The sequence below is a fragment of the Petromyzon marinus genome, chromosome 52 (genome assembly GCF_048934315.1).
Source record: "Petromyzon marinus isolate PM22_M1 ecotype Great Lakes invasive population chromosome 52, UKy_Petmar_22M1.pri1.0, whole genome shotgun sequence".
Lineage (NCBI taxonomy): Eukaryota > Metazoa > Chordata > Hyperoartia > Petromyzontiformes > Petromyzontidae > Petromyzon > Petromyzon marinus.
Window position 1 is genome coordinate 4,800,014 of NC_133718.1, and position 16,915 is coordinate 4,816,928.

A 16,915-nucleotide genomic window follows, 5' to 3' on the forward strand; every position below is an offset into this window, starting at 1 on the left:
CGGACCGGATTGCCGCCTCCGCTCTATTTATGAAGGATCCCGTCGGTGTTGGCGCTATCGATCGCGTGGCCCAGCGCCGGTCCAGCTCCAGAAATCGATATGGCCGCCCGGCGCGGTAAACACGCCGCGCGCCTCGGTGCATCCGATTTCTGTTTCTCTCTTTTTTTTTTCTCCCGCACCACGTCCCCGCCACCTTCTTCCCAGCCCCTCCACCTCCCGACCTGACCTCGGAACGATTCGGGGGGACGCCTGCTCGTTCCGTGCCTCACGCGCGTGGCTGCTGGCCCTGCGAGCACCCTCCAGCTACGGCCCAGATTTTCCTGGACCCTCCCGGGTTTCCCCCTTTCCACGCTTCGCCCTCCAACTTATAGCCCTGCCCCGAAGAGCAGATTGCACTTTTTTTTCTTAATAAAAAAATGAAAATCTTTATCGGTGGGGAAGTCAGGTCGCGGTAACGCTGCGTCCCGAGTCGTCGATTTTAAGGGCGATTATCAAGGCTCGTGATGCTTGCGCCAAATCGCACGTGAGGATTGATGCATTATCACGATGAATTAAAATGAGATGCGGTTGCTTTTTGTCTGGGGTCACAAAAACGAGCCTCCCGTGATACGTCCGCTCCAGCACGAACACCGATAAACATTTAAAAGCAATCAAATAATCCTTCATGATCAGTTATAGATTTCTCCACTGCTGGATGAAGGTCTCCCTCTTAAGCCATTGCCATTTCTGACTATCGTAACAATGACGCAACAAACCATCTAGCTCCCGCACACGAGCCGATATTCATCGTTCCAACTCTGCAGTTGGGAGAATTCCCTCCATTTGGCTGTGGCCATCGTTCTTTCCGGCGACGTGTCCAGCCCCAATCGCTGACATGTAAAATTTGCCGTTGGTTTTCACACCTAATGATGACTGCTTGTGTTGCAGTCGAAACGTCGTGAGAATTTTATTGTTTTTTTATATATTTTATTATTTTATTGTTTCCCTTCAACGCGACTTTACCGAAAGAACCAAGAATATGAATCACTGCAGTCACGAAAGCTTTAAATCAAAAAGAAACAAAACTATTGGAAAAAAAAGTATCTATTTGGTGTTTGAACGTCTTAACACCTGTTTTATTGCCATAAAGTGTAAAACCTCCTCTTATTTTTCCATAATTTTTAATACTGGCAAAAAGGGGGCCCCCCACAGATAAAAACAACCGTTAGTTTATTAAAGTGTGACGGACTTTCACCGTAGTCGAAATAAGAGTTTGACGCGAGCCAGCCAGCGCTTTGCTCGAAACATCGTTCACTCAGCGACGACGATCAATGACGGGGGCACGGCTTCACTCTCGCACCTGCAGCGTGAAGGACACGCATTCCTCACCAAACGATGTCCTCGTGGTGTGAAAATTTGATGCCGTTCTCCGGCCTGGGGTCTCCCGTGGGAGAATTGTCTTTGGTACTCGGGCAGGCAGGGATGGGGGAGGGGGGGGGGTGCTGGCGGGGGGGGGTGCTGTGGGAGTGGAGGGAGAGCCGGGCACGGAAGGGGTTAAATTTACTGCCGAGCCACCGTTGATCTATGTTTTAGCTCCGGTTTCCTGGCCACTGCTATGAAAAAAAAAATAGATATGGATTTATCAGTGCAGACAGATGCTTGTACTCCATAAGCTGTTTGCCCAAGGCAAAGCAGAGCAGCGGTGTATGTCAGCTGATTGACAGGTTATTGCTTTAATAAAGCACAAAGTACATATTTTGTTTTGTCCGTCGGCCTGTAATCCATATGTTTGGCTAAAGTGTGGTAAATTGCAAACCGCAGTCCAAACTGTGCCTTTTTTTTTTTTTAAACGAAAACTGAAACATTATTTGCAGGGGGCGGGTTGGTATTACGAGATGATTAGCGCAGACGTAAAAAAAAAAATTCAGCTTTGAAAGGTGAAGGCTGTCATTTTAACGATTTGTTCTGTGTGGTGCTCGCTCTGCGTGGCGCAACGTGTTGCCGTCTTTGCTTTGAGAAGGGTGTGCGTGTGCGCGTGTGTGCGCGTGTGCGCGTGTGTGCGCGTGTGCGTGTGTGCGTGTGTGCGTGTGCCTCGTCCGAGAGCGGTGTGTAAGCTTTAGCGGCGAAGGCACGGCCGGCGGTGGTGGCTCCTCCGCTTTTTCCCTCCTCTACATTTGGAAACATGCCTTGAGATTATTTCGGTGCTATCAGTGTCCAAACGATGGGTCCACTTTGTTGAGCTGTCATTTGTGGGTAGCCAGGTCGCTGCTGAAAAGTAAGTTGTTACTTCAGTGAGGTTTTCCTGGTAGGATGGTGATGGTTTAGTGTGTTGTATTTGTATGCTTTTGGGTGATTTGTTTACCTTTCTTATACTTTGCACTACTACCGTGTTTTTTGTATTGTTTTGTTGGTGTTGTTGTAACGTTTTTACTCGCTACTATTGGACATCTGTGAAAGAGAGTTTTACAGCTCATCGGATTCCTCCAGTATAAGTAAATGTTCTGATTTAACACCTTGGGCTTTTCCCCCGGTCACGCGCTCCCAGTCTTGCTGGATTGTGAGCGATTTTTTTTTTTTAAACCAGCTCGTCCCCCCCCCCCCCCCCATCCGTGACAGAAGCTCGCATTATTTCACGCTGTCGTTCAAAAAAAAATGTTCCCCCAAAAAAACCCTCCTTCGTCGTGTTTACACAACGATTTATCGCTGTGGATTTGTGTGTTTCGTGTTTAAAGTGCTCGCTTAATTCTCTGGTCGGCACATGACAACGTAGAAGTCACGTAGGTAGAAAATAATAGATGACGACGTTTCGATCGCAACACGAGCGACCGTCAACCAGGTGAGACAATCACAGCAGGGAAACTGCTGTGATTGTCTCACCTGGTTGACGGTAGCAGTTTCCCTGCTGTGATTGTCTCACCTGGTTGACGGTAGCAGTTTCCCTGCTGTGATTGTCTCACCTGGTTGACGGTCGCTTGTGTTACAATCGAAACGTCGTCATCTGTTATTTTTCTACCCACGTGAATTTACCGAAAGAACAAAAAGAGTATGGATTCCCGCAGTCACGAAAGCTTCAAATCAAGATTGACAACGTATAATTTTTGTTGTTTGCTGTAATATAATACTCATTAGCCACAATCTTGCCACTGCACGACGGAGTTCTTCTCAATGAAACAAAGTAAGCTGTCTATATAATACAGATAATTTAGCAAGAAATTATCACCAACAAAAAGTGCTCTAGTGCGGATGTATTTGCCGTAACCTACCGCACGCCGTCTGGGTTAAAGGACCCCCCCCCCCCACACTGTGACGTTATTCCGAGGTTGAGTAGAGCCGTTGTATGCTAGCGTCGTGGTCCAAATTGCCAAATTAAAAAAAATTACACCTCTTTTCACTACATTTTTTGGGGAAACCCCCTGAGCAAGAGTCTTCATGAGACTCACTGAGGCAGGTTCTCCTGGTTTACACGAGCATGATAATAATAATATAATAGCAGTAAGAAGAGTGATAATAACTCTGTTTAATGAAATTGTGACCCGGAACAACAATGGAATTCGTGAAATCGCTTTGGGGGGGGGGGGGGGGGGGGAGGCGGTGGAGGGGAGGAGGTAGTGAACTGATGCCTTCCGGGACCCCCTGTGTTCGGAGATACGACTACACCCAGAGGTCTGCAACCAAAATAACAAGAAAGCTTTAAATCAAAATTTAAGAGAGGAGCCCATTTTTTTTTTTCGAATTCGTGGTTATCCTGCGGCTCGACACTGCCTTGCCATGCGCACCGTTGGTAGGTTTATGAAATGAGACAAAGCGACGGCGCTGTGCGGCAGTCGCAGGATACCGGTTTCGTCTGGAACAGCGGTCGGCAACCAAAATTCGGAAAAAGAAAAACCTCAATAACCACAGTTCAAAGATGGTGGTCCTTAATAAATAACGTCACAAGGCAGTCCTTGAAGAGCCGCGCAGGTTGCCAGCCCCTTGAAACGAGACGGATCTCCATGCAGTCGCCTTTAGCTCCTGCCGCGTAAAATGTATAACCTCTTCTGTGCACCCCTCAGCTGTCTTACACCGCTCTGCCCCTGCGGAACAGCATGGTGCAGCATAAGAAATCGAATTTGTCCGCGTGCGAGTCATTGTGTCATTCGTTACTCTTACTTGAGTCGAGGAGCATAAACCCGTCACGCTAACTCCAGTCATCCTCGTGCGATTTTAAATGCGGTTCTGCGGTCGCCTGGAACGCTCTTCCTTCCGATATTAGGAAGCCACTGGAGCTATGCACTATTTAAATCTAGATTGCAAACTAATTTCTTTAGAACTGCTTTTCGTGTTTAGTTTGTTGTCCCTTACCGAATACCTCCGATTAGCATGGTTGCCTACGTACGGTGCGAACATACATACCAGTCATTTCCATGGTATCGATTGTTTACGGCTCATTCTGACTGGATGGAACCATTGGGACCTATGGCATCTGGTATTGATGATGAGCTACGTATGACTTTTGAACTTTTGACTTGGGTTAAAAAGATTGTGACATCAAGAATGTTTTACCTTTTTATCGTATGGGGCATTAGGAATTTCTCAACTCTTTATCTGTTCGTCTAAAAAAAAAAGAAATAGCTTTAGTTGAAGAGTTAGGAATAGTTTTGTAAAACAAGGAAAAATGCGGCTAACATGTGTAGGACAAATGGGGTGTTTAGGCCGGGACTTCAACCATGAAATTTCTCAAGTATTTTCTGTTCCTGCTTTCACCACACATTGCGAACCAAGTTGCTCATCCAAATTACATTGCAGAGGTAGGCTTCCTTGCAACTATCAAAGCGAAACAGCGAATTTTGGTAAGTTATTTATAAACCATTTGTATTAAAAAGAAAACACGCACGGCCCGCCTGCGCTCGTACGTACTAATGCGCACGCACGGACAGACGGATTGTTTAACAAAAAACCGACTGCCGTGTCTGTGAAAAAAAAAAAAACTCCATGTGGGCTCTCTGACATGTGGAACAGCTTTCGTATGCGAGTGACGGGTGCGTGGGGAGCGGGTCACGGGCTGCTGTAGTCGGGGTGCTGTGAGGGCGATGGGTTTGGTGTGCGGGCAGGCGGGCGGGCTGGTGGGTGGGTAGGTGGGTTGTGTGTGGGTGGAGGCTGTGGCTGGATTAATATGTGTGGATGGGTGGGGGACGGGTCGTGTAATGCTCTAAGTCCAGAGTACTGTGAGGGCGATGGTTTGGCATGAATGGGTGGACATTGCATTTGGAGGTTGTGGGTGAGGTTATGGGTGAGGTTATCGGTAGGTGAGTAGATAGGTGAGTAGGTAGGTGGGTTTATTAGTGGGTGGTTTCAGCAGGTGGGTGTTATTAGTGGGTGAGAGGGTGGGTGTAGGTTGTGTGGGTGGTTTTGGTAGGTGGGTTCGTGTTGAAGTGGGCGGGTGAGTAGGTAGGTAATTTGGGGTATGTAGGTGGATTGGGTGCGTGAGTAGGCACTGTGGGTGTATTGGTGGGTGGGTGGTATGGAGGGTTTAGGTTGTGGGATGGTTTCTGGCTGAGTGTGTGTGTGAAGGTTGTGGAGGTTGGTGGCTGGCTGGTTTGAGTCTGTGACGGAGGGAGGACAGGGCCCCATCTTATTTGGCACGGCAGCGATTTTGTCACCGCCCCCCCCCCCCCTTGCCTCCGTGAGCAGCCAGCCAATCTGTCGGAAAATATCCCCTCCCACTCACCCCACCAGCACTCATCGGTCTACTCGCGAAATTGTCGTGGGGGGCGTCGAGTGTGGAAGCAAATTTTTGTTTTAAAGGGGGCATGACGCGATCTCGCCATGTGCGGTACCGCGGAGGGGGAGCCGCCCTGCGTGAGAGATGCCTCCGCTGGGCTCGTGTGACCTCTCCGGCTCTGCACGTGCGGCCCCCCCGTGCCCTTGCGCGGAGCCTCGTGTTTGGTTTTCGGGAGAGGCGTCCGACGATGCGGGGTTGTTTAGCAAAAATGTATTGCGTTTTATCGATATTCGCACACGCACGATGAGGATAAGATGGACCCGTCGGTTTAAGGCTGCTCCTGAGATTCCTTTTGAGTGGCCTTTTTTGTCTACGCTGCTTTATAAATTTGAATAATTACTTTGCCATGAGCTCTGTCGCAGAGAACAGCGTCGTTAATGTGGCGGACAAACGAATATTATGAACTCGGGAAAGCTGGAATGTAGCGAAAATTTAGTTTGAAAAACTAATTTGGTGTGCCGTGTTTGCGTACTCATTGATTTCTGGGCCGAGGCATCAACTCCGCTCACCATCAACTCCGCTCACCATGAATGGAGTTGACAACACAGATTAGCCAAAGGTGGTTTAGCCTGAGGTCAAAATCCAGCATCGCAACCCGTTTAAGCAGTGGCAATTGATTCAATTAATTAAATTCACAGTGGGACGCTCACTAGTAGATAGCCATCTTACAACTTGCCAGACATGCATGACCCTCTTTTGTTCACAGTCATTGTTCACTTGCCCTTCTGTGTTGAGCATGTCCTGTATTGGGCAGACAGATGTGTGACGATTATCTGGACTGGTCCTGGGCCTCCGCTAGGTCGACTTGGCCTCAAATCAAGTACCTGGTGCGATGCAAAAACATCGCTTCTTGGGAGACAAAGGCGGCTGGGTGCTGCGGTGGCAGGATATCTCCCTCGCCAAGTATGTAGGAGGTCGTGGGTTTGATCCTGACCTTGACGATGCCTGTATAATTGGAGTTCATGATTTCCCCGTGGTGGTCGTGTGTACAATATTTTTCTCCTGGGTTCCTGTGGTTTTTCCCCCCTCCACGTTTAGAAACAATATGCTTTCAGATGATTTGACTGATAATTTATTATAAATTTCCTCGTTTGATTATAATAAGTCACTGCGATGAGCAATCATTTGTGGCCAGGTCACCTCTGAAAAAGAGCTATCTTCACCTGGTTTAATAAAAAAAATCGGTTGAATTAAAAGTGACACTGACAGCACGATGGCCAAAATTTTTTTTATTAATAAAAAAATAACAAACCACAAACACTTTCACGCTGCAGTTTTTCATGTTCGTTTTTTAAATGACCTGCCTAGGGTAACCGCTCGGACGTTCATTCGAGTGGCGTGAACTTGCAACGCACCCGCTCTGCTCGGCAGCGTGGAGTCGCGTTTTTGTTAAGTTTTCATGGCGAACGCGCGCCTATGTGTACGTGCGCTCGTCCTTTGTGGTGACGACCTCGCTTGCTTTTAAAGTGAGCTCCTCCGCGTGCGGGCCACGTGGCGTTCGGCACGGGGAGTTGCGCGCCGTTAACTCGCTGCTCAACCCTCGACCGACGTGTTTTCGTCTCGCCTCTCTCGCTCCCCGCGATGTCACCCGAAGCTGTGCCGCCACCTGGACTGAACCGCGAAGGAATTGTTTGCGTCGACGCAGCTGGGCAGCCCGCAGTAACACGTTGCAATGACGTTCGAGGACGTTGGGGGAAGGACGTGTGAAGTTGGCAGGGTCTGTACGAGAGCGAGCGAGGTGCAGTGTGTAGTGGTTAAGCGCGCTGCACGATAAACCCGACCGACCTGAGTGTGATTCCCCCCCGCTGTGGCTAACATCAGTGGCGAAGTGATACCTAATTTATTCTGCGTCATTGCCGCCATCTGTAGGGGTCTTCTTTATCTGGTATATTTGTACCTTTCTGACTCGCCCCGATCGGACATCTGATTCCTCCCAGGATAAATAAAGATTCTGATTCTGACATTTAGCGTATGTTCCCGCAGGGCCGCGGGACATGTGACTATAAAAGCTTTTGATACTTGAATTGATCCTCGACCTCGCTACGTGGATTTCCATCCAGTTTCATAACTCGCTGCGCTAACCGCTCTCCCCTGCATAGATATTTGCTGTATTATTTCAGCAAGATTGGCGCATCTTCGCGCCCTGCACGTTTTCACAAGTTAATTTAGTTTTTGTTTATTTCCTTAAAACGTCAAGAGAGATGCACGTAAAAAAAAAATCTCCAATACACCTGCGTGCCAGCGGGAAAAACCCGATAAGCGTTTAAAATAATCTCCAGATCGTTATCACCCAGCCCCCACCCCCTCCCCAGCCCCCCCCCCCCCCAAAGTTAATCAGCTTTCAGGTGCCGGGTATTTTGCGCGCATTCTTAAAAACATTCTTCATCTTCTTTCTTTGCAGTTGTCAGTCTTTTATATTTTCTCATTTCCCCCCCCCCCACCACTCTCAAACCCCCCCCCACTCTACAGAGACGTGGCACACTGTGTGTGCTTGTGGCCTCTTGGGGACCCTGCGAAGGCTGTGATAGACAATAGAAGGTCTGTTGGGGGCGTGTGTGTGCCCCCGCGTGCGTTTCGGTTCACCCACCAACCCCCTTAGCCTCCCCCCCCCCCCCCACTGCTCCGCATCTCATTCTTTGACTGCACAATAGATGACAGCTGTGGATCTCTGCTACGATGTCTTTCCTCTCCGACCGCCCGCCCGCCCGCCCGGCCGGCCGGCCGGCCGCTCGCTCACATCTGTTCCGCGAGCATGAAAGTCGAAGCCGCCCGCCACCACCGTCCCTCTGGAGATTTTACTCTGCGAGCACGAATTGCTTTTTCTTTTCGGGCCCCCCCTTTCATAGACAACTCGGAGCCGCATCCTCCACGCGCCCTTGTTGCAGCGATGGATGGTTGTGTATTTTTATTCGTCCTGTTTGATGTGCCTGCCCTCGCTGTTTGCCCTCTAATTGCTTGACGGGTGACTCCCGTCGCAGAGTTATTTTAAAGCTACGATACCGTACAGCATGTTTGTTGCTGTGAAGCTAAGGGGGGGGGGGGGCGGGGGGGGCATCTTTTGCTGGCTGTGGAGTGTTTGCTCCGACACGTGTCGGCGCTTCCATGGGGGGGGGGGGGCGGGAGTCGATCCTCCCGGCGGCACGTGCAGCAAAACGTCGTGGTGGATAAATATCGTTGTTTGCAGGCTGTCTCGAGGTGGTGGTAGGCCCTCCGTGTGTCCGTGGGATGTGTAAAATGAAGTCGCGGGCCATAGGTTCCCACCCCTATTGCTGTGGGAAGGTATTAAGCTTTAAGCCTTTTCTGTGGTTTAGTGTCAATGTGCATTTTTTTTTCTTCCCACCTGCCATAGAAGTTTGGGTTGTCTACGGACCGTGAGAAAGATTTACGTTCTTCGCTCTCCATTGTAAAGCAGGGGGGGGGGGGGGGAATAGATTTTCTGTCTCTCTCTGTCCATCTGTCTCGCTCGCCTCTCGCACAAACAACAGCGGACGCTCGCGCACACACTGACGTCCCCTTTTGAAACATGCGATTGGCTGCGAGAAAGTTACTTCTGGCCCGTCGTTTTCCCATTTTTATCTTTTTTTTTGCTTTCGGTACTGGGCAGCCAGCTGCACGCGCTGGCCAGGATAAAAGTTCCGTGACGGTTTATATATATTTATATTATGTGCGTACAATGTTGCGTCCATCCGCTGGGCGGTCGACTGTGAAAAATCCGGCGGGTTCCGCCAAAAATCCGGCGGCGAGCTTTGGACCGTGCTTTTCGGCGAGTGGCGGTCGTCCTTCTTCTTGCTCGTGTGATTTTCGTTGTAACGCTGCTGCACGATTAACCGTCTTGGGGAGTGGGGGTATAGTCACCAGTGTGCATTGGTGACTACACTGTGCTGATGAGTCCGAGTAAGGACAAATACCGGTCGACCACAGTTATCTATGGTGGACCAGTTTAGAACTGAGTTTTGTATTTAGTTTGCTGTCCTTTCCCCCGCGCCTCCGATGAGCACAGTTGGCTACATACAGTGCGAAAGAAGTTCTACATAATGCGTAGCAGTGGCCGCGGAAGTTATTATCGCGCGTGCAGTGTAATGAACCCGGTGACCGTGAGGTGTGACCGCTGGCAGCAGCTGACCTCGGTGGCGAGCGATATCCAAACTCGTCTTTGGGGTCTGCCCCGTTCACCAACCAGCAGCTCTGGTCAGCATCAGGAAGCATGGTCAAACGTTTCCCATTGGCTGATAGGGCTTGGGGGAGTTGAGGAGACTTTTGTCCAGCAATTAATAACACTTTGGAGCTGTGTCATTAAGTCTGTACCAAAAACAAATGCGTTTTTATTTCTGATCCAACGAGAGCATAATAAATGAATCTGCGGGGGTGGCCTATCCAACACAGAAGCTGTGCTTCTGCTGGCATCCTTTGAGCTCCGCGTTGGCTGATTTGACCGGAATAATACATTTTAATAACCGTACAAATCCCAAGAAAACACTGGTTGAACGCCATAAAAGTACGTGTCCCTTTTTGTTTTCGCTGCTCGTTCTACCACGATGTTGCTTTTTGTGCAAAGATGGAGCGGCTTTATTTTTTTATTATTATTTTTTTAAATCGGCTAATGTCCCCGGTGCTGGAATAGATGGTTGCATCGCGGGACCGTGAGTGATGGCGACGGCTCGGGCAGGCCTTTGTCGTCCAGCAGCACAAACCCTAAGTGGTAAATTTTGCAATTAGGATTACGAATGTGGCAACATTGATCCCCTCCCCCCTCCTCCTGCAAAAAAACTTGATAGGACCCTCCTAAAAAAAGAGCATTGAGACTCCGTAAAATTTTCCTGTGCGCTTCAGCATAGTAATAATCGCCGCGTGTACAATATCGAATGATCAGCACTGGTGTTAAGAAAGTACTCATGAAAATTCTGTATGATTTGAAAGCAAAACAGTCACGGGCTTAATTTGCCAAGGGGCTGTGGGGAAGGAAAAAAAAACATGCCTTCATCCAAACGCCTTTCATCGTCAGCCCGACAAAGGCAGCGGGAGATGCGAAACCTGTCATTTGCCTGCTTGCATTGCGCACTGCATGGTGGCGGCGGTGGCCTGGGCGCATGTGTGTTCATGTGCATGCGCGCGCATAAGTGGGGCCAGTAGGCACGGTGGATAAAAGCAACTGGCTGCAGATCATAAGATTTAGCTTCAGTGGCTTGCGTCTGGCTTGATGTTTTGGGGAGCGAAACTGGCGACTTTAGTTCAATTTCCACTCGCAGCCTGGGTGGGTGGGTGGTTGTGGGGGCTGGCGGGCAGGCTAGAGACCGGCCCAAACGTCTCTGGACCAGTGCTGCGAGGGGACAGCAGATCGACAGCACGCTACCGATCGCTGCACTGGCGGAAAAAAAAAATCGATTTAATTTCTCTGCTGAGCCTCAGGACACGTGCTGATCCATGCTGGGGCGGTCGGGGAGAGAGAACGGCTCGGAGGTGAAGGGGAGGAGATGGGTTGGGGGGGTGTGGAGGGAGGTCTGCGTTGGGGTGAAGTGAAAGCTGGGGTTGTTGGGGGGGGGAGAGATTGATATGAGGTCACACCCCCACCCCACCACAGCAATAGCAAGCAGCGCTTCATAGCGCATCGCTTGCCAATGAGAGAGAGATAAATCATTAAAGGACATTTTTTAAGCAAAAGAGGGTAGATGTTAGATTGGATTAATGTATTGCGTTAATGCTGCGATTTGTTCACCTTGATGGCCTTTGTGTAGGGTGTTTTACACGCGTCTAGTCAATAGCCTAGCGGTGGTCATCGGCATAGTCCACCAGAGCCAGGTTGTACCAAAAGTGATGGTTCAATTCCCGCTGCAGCCCCCCACCACGTTTGGGTTTTTTTGTATTCTAATATTCGTTATTTAGTTCCAAAGTTTATTCCAAATTGCGCTGTATATTTTTTTGGAACTCTTTGAGAGCGCAGTGCTAACCTTAAGGGAATGGCCTGCAGAAGCACATGTCACAGAACTACGCCCGAGATCCTTTGAAGAAATATTTCTTCCCCAAATACTCAGGGGCACATTTACATCCCACGTGTCTTTGTTCTACCAAGACATTTTCACGATATGGCAGTCAACACTGACCTTGTCTCATTACCCGGAGCTGGAATATAGCCACATTTAATAAGTGAAAACCAAACGTTGCGAGCACAAATCAGATTTGAAACACGGCAGAACGAATTCTTCTGCCGTAGCTGATCACTGTTACAACGCTGTGGGTGATCGCGATATAATTTTCTCCGATACCAAGGTTCTTTGCAAACCCACGGGTTTTTTATCAGAGATTTGTTCACGAGGCAATTCAGATCTACAAGCACGGACACAATTTCAACCGAAAAGATGGTTTCAAATTAAGCAACCATTGGAAAGATGTTCTAAATCGAACCAAACATGAAACTAATTTTCAATGGTACAGTATATTTTTCAAGTAGTGGTACCCCAAACTTTCGCAACTCTTAAAAATCCCTTTTCACACCATCAATAGGTAAACTCCCCCTCCCCCCCTCGCCAACCGGCATGTCCACCCGCATGTACATCACCTCTACACCGTTCATCATGCTAAGTCGGCCATTCAAATGCTAATTTTTATGCTAATTCCTTTGTCAAGGCACCTTGTTTCCTCGCACACAGCTTAAAGGTCGCGGTCTGAGCGTGGCTGTGTTTCACTCCAGCACTGTCCTCGAGACAGTCTGGTCCCTTCACCTGATGAAGGCCGCTTGTGTTGTGGCCGAAACGTCGTGATTTTTGTTGTTTTATTTTACCTACGTGACTTTACCGAATAGAACCAAGGAGTATGGATCCTTGCAGTCACGAAAGCATTAAATCTAGAATTGTCGTTGTTGGTGGTCAGGCCAAGAGACTCTTGCTAACTCCGCTGCACTTGCCCCTATCCAGTTGAATTTACACGGCTAGGCTGAAATCTGGATCTCAGTGGCCAGTGCTTAGTTTATCCGAACCCCCCTGAGAAGTTATTACGAACGCAGTATGCCATCAGCTGGCTTTCCTCGTCATTGAATACCTTTTTTTTACTGTCATTCGTTAGGGTAAGCCATTGTACATTAAGTCATTGATCCCCCAAGTTTTTCTGATTTTTCTTTTAATCATCGCCTATGATGGTTGGGGAAAGAAAAACTCCGACTGTGAAGCCCAGGGCCATTCTTGAAAAGGGGGGGGGGGGTATTCTTCCCACTCCTGCTGTTTTCACCCAGAATAATAAAGCATTGGCATTTGACGGATTGGACCATTTTTACTCAGGAACCAGATGTCAATGAGTGGGTGACTAATTTTCCTATAAAGCCCAGCTTAGTGGGTCATCGGTTGAAAAAGCCAAGAGTGAAGCTGTTTTTGTTGTGTGGCCTGGCACAACTGCACTCGTGACCTATTGACCCACATTCCTTTGTAGCCTCTAACACACCCGGGGAAGGCTGATACTCCACCCCTAGGTTGGCTCGGCCCGAAATATGCATCCAGCAAGGGCCCTTGGCATTCCTTTGGGTTGAATCACAATCGCACGATGAACAAGTCGGTGAGTGTGTGCGTTGTTAATTAAAAACCGAGGAGTGGTGGCGCAGCGGTTAGCACACTGCGCTGTGAATCCGGAAACATGAGTTTGGCTAATATGAGTGGCGAGTGATATCGGAACCGATCTTCAGGTCGTCTCCACCCCGTTCTTTACCAACCAGCACTGCCCAGCGTGAAGTATAGTCAAACTAGCTCCCATGACTGGTACGGCGTGGAGGAGACCTTCATCCAGCTGTGGATTAACACAAATTTGTAAACAACAACAATAACCTCATGTTCATTCAACTTTCACCTCCCACATTCATCTGCCAGGATCGTCAGTGTGTGGGGGGGGAAAAAAAAATAATCGTGACCGAGTATTTTTAGGTTGTAAAACTTAAGAGCGAATCGCAAATCCTGTTTTGAAATAATTATTTTTCCAATGAAAAGGTACGGCCACCGAGTTGCCTTAAAATAAAATCGTTGGGGCAACGCAACCCCACGTGTTAACAAAAAAAGAACCCGATGGTGTTGACACTGGAGTTTGTTTGCGATTACTGTATCCTTTGAAGAGAGCTGAAAAGAATAGCTAAACGTTTGTGTGCCGACAAAGGAGGGCCCCGTAACATTATAGCTGTTGGGTCCGAGAAGGCCGCTGAGCAAACACAAGTGCCTCCTGGTTTCCCAGTGTCTCTCTTTTAAACGATGCAGCTGTGACCCTCCCTTCTCTCCCTCTGCACCTCCCCCCCCCCCCTGGGCTGCCCTTACTGCCCTCTCTCTCTCCCCCCTCTACTCTCCCTTATCCACCCACCCCCCTCCTCCCACGTCCTCCTATCCCCTTGCCACCACCCTCATCTCTCATCCCAATCTCCTGGTCCCCGCCTGCCTCGCCACCCCCTAAAGCTGTTTCACTCGAACGAGACAAAGAAAGATGCCCCCCACTGCCCCCCCCCCCCCAATGCGTAGCACGGTTGCGCTGTATAGCCGTGTCGTACCGTGTGTTGTTGTAGTTTCCGCACGATGTCCGACGTTTCGCTGCACGATTGCTGGGGACTTTCACGACTTCGGTGCCCCGGGAACTGAAGCATCTGAGAACCATAGCCCAACGTGTGGACTGTTGGAGCAGTTAGCCAGTACTTGTTAAGGGCCGGGCATTGCGCAATGAGTGGTGGGGGCAGGGCCAGTTTGGCCAGTACCACACTCGGGCCACGTAGGGCAACGTCCAGGACGAGTTGAGATATCGCCAGTGATGCTGGCTTAGGCCGGGGAACGGAATTCGCCAGTTTCGTTTTGCAGCACGCTAACCACTGTGTGCCCACCGCTCCTATAATGCCACACACAGAAGCCTCCGTGTGCCGCTAAGCGAAGGTGACGTAACCACATGCTAGGTGTACTTTTGAGAGCAGAGATACATTTTTTTGCGCGGACTCGCACCCACCCTCCCACACCCCCTACTGGAGCTGTCTTGTGCCAGGAGAAAGCGCGGGTGTGAAAAGATTAACGCCAATCAATCCTGCCGGGTGTCAAGCACGCGTGAACGCCCCGCATGCGCTCCCGCTCGCTCACACACGCACGCGCACGCACACGCACACACACAGGCGCACACACATAGAAAACAAAGATCCTCCTTATAGCCATGTAGACTGCTGGACACACACACACACTGCACACCACAGACAAAGACATACACATGCATGCAAACACAATGACTCGCACGAAAACACAACACACAGTTGCACACACAGAAACTAGGACAAAAACAACGCACGCTTACACAAAGACACAAAGAAACAACTCGCACACGACAAAACACGCACACAAAGATAGCATACGGACCCATACAAAGACTCGCGCAAGTATACAACACAAAGGCACAAATATGATTTCGTTATAGATTGTGGGGTTCGGCTACGTAATGAGGCACAACACAAACACGATTACGAATCGTAATAGTGGCTTTGAAAACTTTTTTTATAGACTCGCACCAGACGTGCAAAACGGACAACAGCCACCATTTGCCACTAAGTACCAGTGACATGACCACAGCACGTGTGCCACGCTAGGTGCACTTTGAGGCCAAGTGAAGAGTTGGCTCGCTAACAGGTCGCGCGACAGACCCAGGAGCCATGGCTTGACTTGCCGAGATGCCTCGCAGATATACCAGCTGTGCCCCCTACCGTGCCAACTTTGCTGCGTTCTATCCGCCCGGCGCTCCGCTCATTGTTGAGCGTCGCTCCTCTGCCCTCCATATTTTTGTTGGAGGGCGACTGCCTCCAACTGCCCAGTAGCGTCCTTTACGAGCCTCCTCTACAGAGGCCGATCTTGACACCACTGGTACCAGTCACCAACAGACACGACACGCACGCAAAAAAATAACAAACAACGCACACACACACACACACTCGTGCGCACACGCACAATACAACACATTAACTGTGATCAGCCCCACACGCATGGGTGGTGCACACACACACATCACAAACGCGCATACACACACACACATATACATCACAAATGCGCATGCACACACACATATACATCACAAATGCGCATACACACACACACACACACCAGGGGGAGTGCATTGCTGGGAGGGCTCGGGGTACTGGAGGTGGTGGCGGCGGTGATGGTGGGAGGGTGGGTGGGTCTAGCGATCTGTGGTTGGGAAGAGGTGGTGGGTGGAGGGGAAGGGTGATGGGTGGTGGTGGCGATGCTGAGCGATGGAGGGGGTGGGTCGGATGGATGGGTGGACTGGATGGATGGGATAGCAGGGGGGGATGGTGGAGGGGGGGTTGGCGGGGCAGGCAATGGGTGTGGAATTGGTTGGTGGGGGGTGGGCTGTGGTGGTGGGGGGGGCGGGAAAGGGGATAGGCTGGCTTCACGCTGTTCACACGCTGCTGGCTCGCTCCAAGAAACGGCAGCGCCAGCGGTCGTGCGCACGGCTTCCGTGCGGGGCGCTCGCTCGGACTTAAAACGCCTCCACGCAGCGCCGATCCCGCGCACCGCTTCGCTCCGCTCAAACCGACGGCACCCCCTGGAGAAACCGCTCTCGGAGCCGCCGCCGCCACCGCCGCCGCAGTCCCGGTGAGTGATTTGGCTGCTGAGGTTTACTCGGTCGTTCCTGGTCCGTCGGCTTGTACGCCTGTGTGTTCTTGTGTGGAGTGGTGCCGGCCGCGCCACCGCCTTCATGCGCCGTGCTCGGCCTTAATAGGTGCTCACCAACAGCAATTGTAGGCAGTGTGGGGGATCTGTTGTATTTGCGTTGAGCGGGAGAGTGTTGGTTAGCGCACTCTGCTATGAACCTGGCAAAACCTGAGTTTCGATGCCCGACCCGTCGCCAACAACGGTGCCGATCCTGGACCTCCCGCTAAGTTGACTGCCTAAAATTACTACTTAGTGCAGCTTGTAAAATATCAACAACTGGTGAGACAAAGGTGGCCAGGTATATTGCTGGGCTGACCACACCGTCGCCTCGTGTGCCATGCCGGCCTTCGTAGGCGCTCGCTAACAGCACTTTCCCCAACAGCCTGTGTGCGCTATATGGGGGATCTCTGTCTGTGGGAATACACGTGAACAGTTTGTTTCCTACGCTTTACGGCGTCGTCGCCAAGTGTAAGAGTGGCGACCGTCCCATCGCGCTGTGCTCTTGGCGGTGCTGTAT

General features: G+C 50.2%; 1 protein-coding gene across 3 annotated transcripts in view; it reads left to right on the plus strand.

Annotated features, from left to right (window-relative positions):
- LOC103091758 (repulsive guidance molecule A) overlaps nt 1-16,915 on the plus strand; it is a 124,089-nt gene that overhangs the window by 63,954 nt on the left and 43,220 nt on the right. Inside the window, exon 1 of one of the 3 annotated variants that reach the window (XM_032973963.2) lies at nt 16,127-16,338. The exons of the other annotated variants lie outside the window; for them this stretch is intronic. The gene's annotated coding sequence lies outside the window, so the exon portion shown is untranslated. Of the gene's footprint in view, nt 1-16,126; nt 16,339-16,915 lie in introns of those variants that run through there. 3 annotated transcript variants of the gene reach the window in all.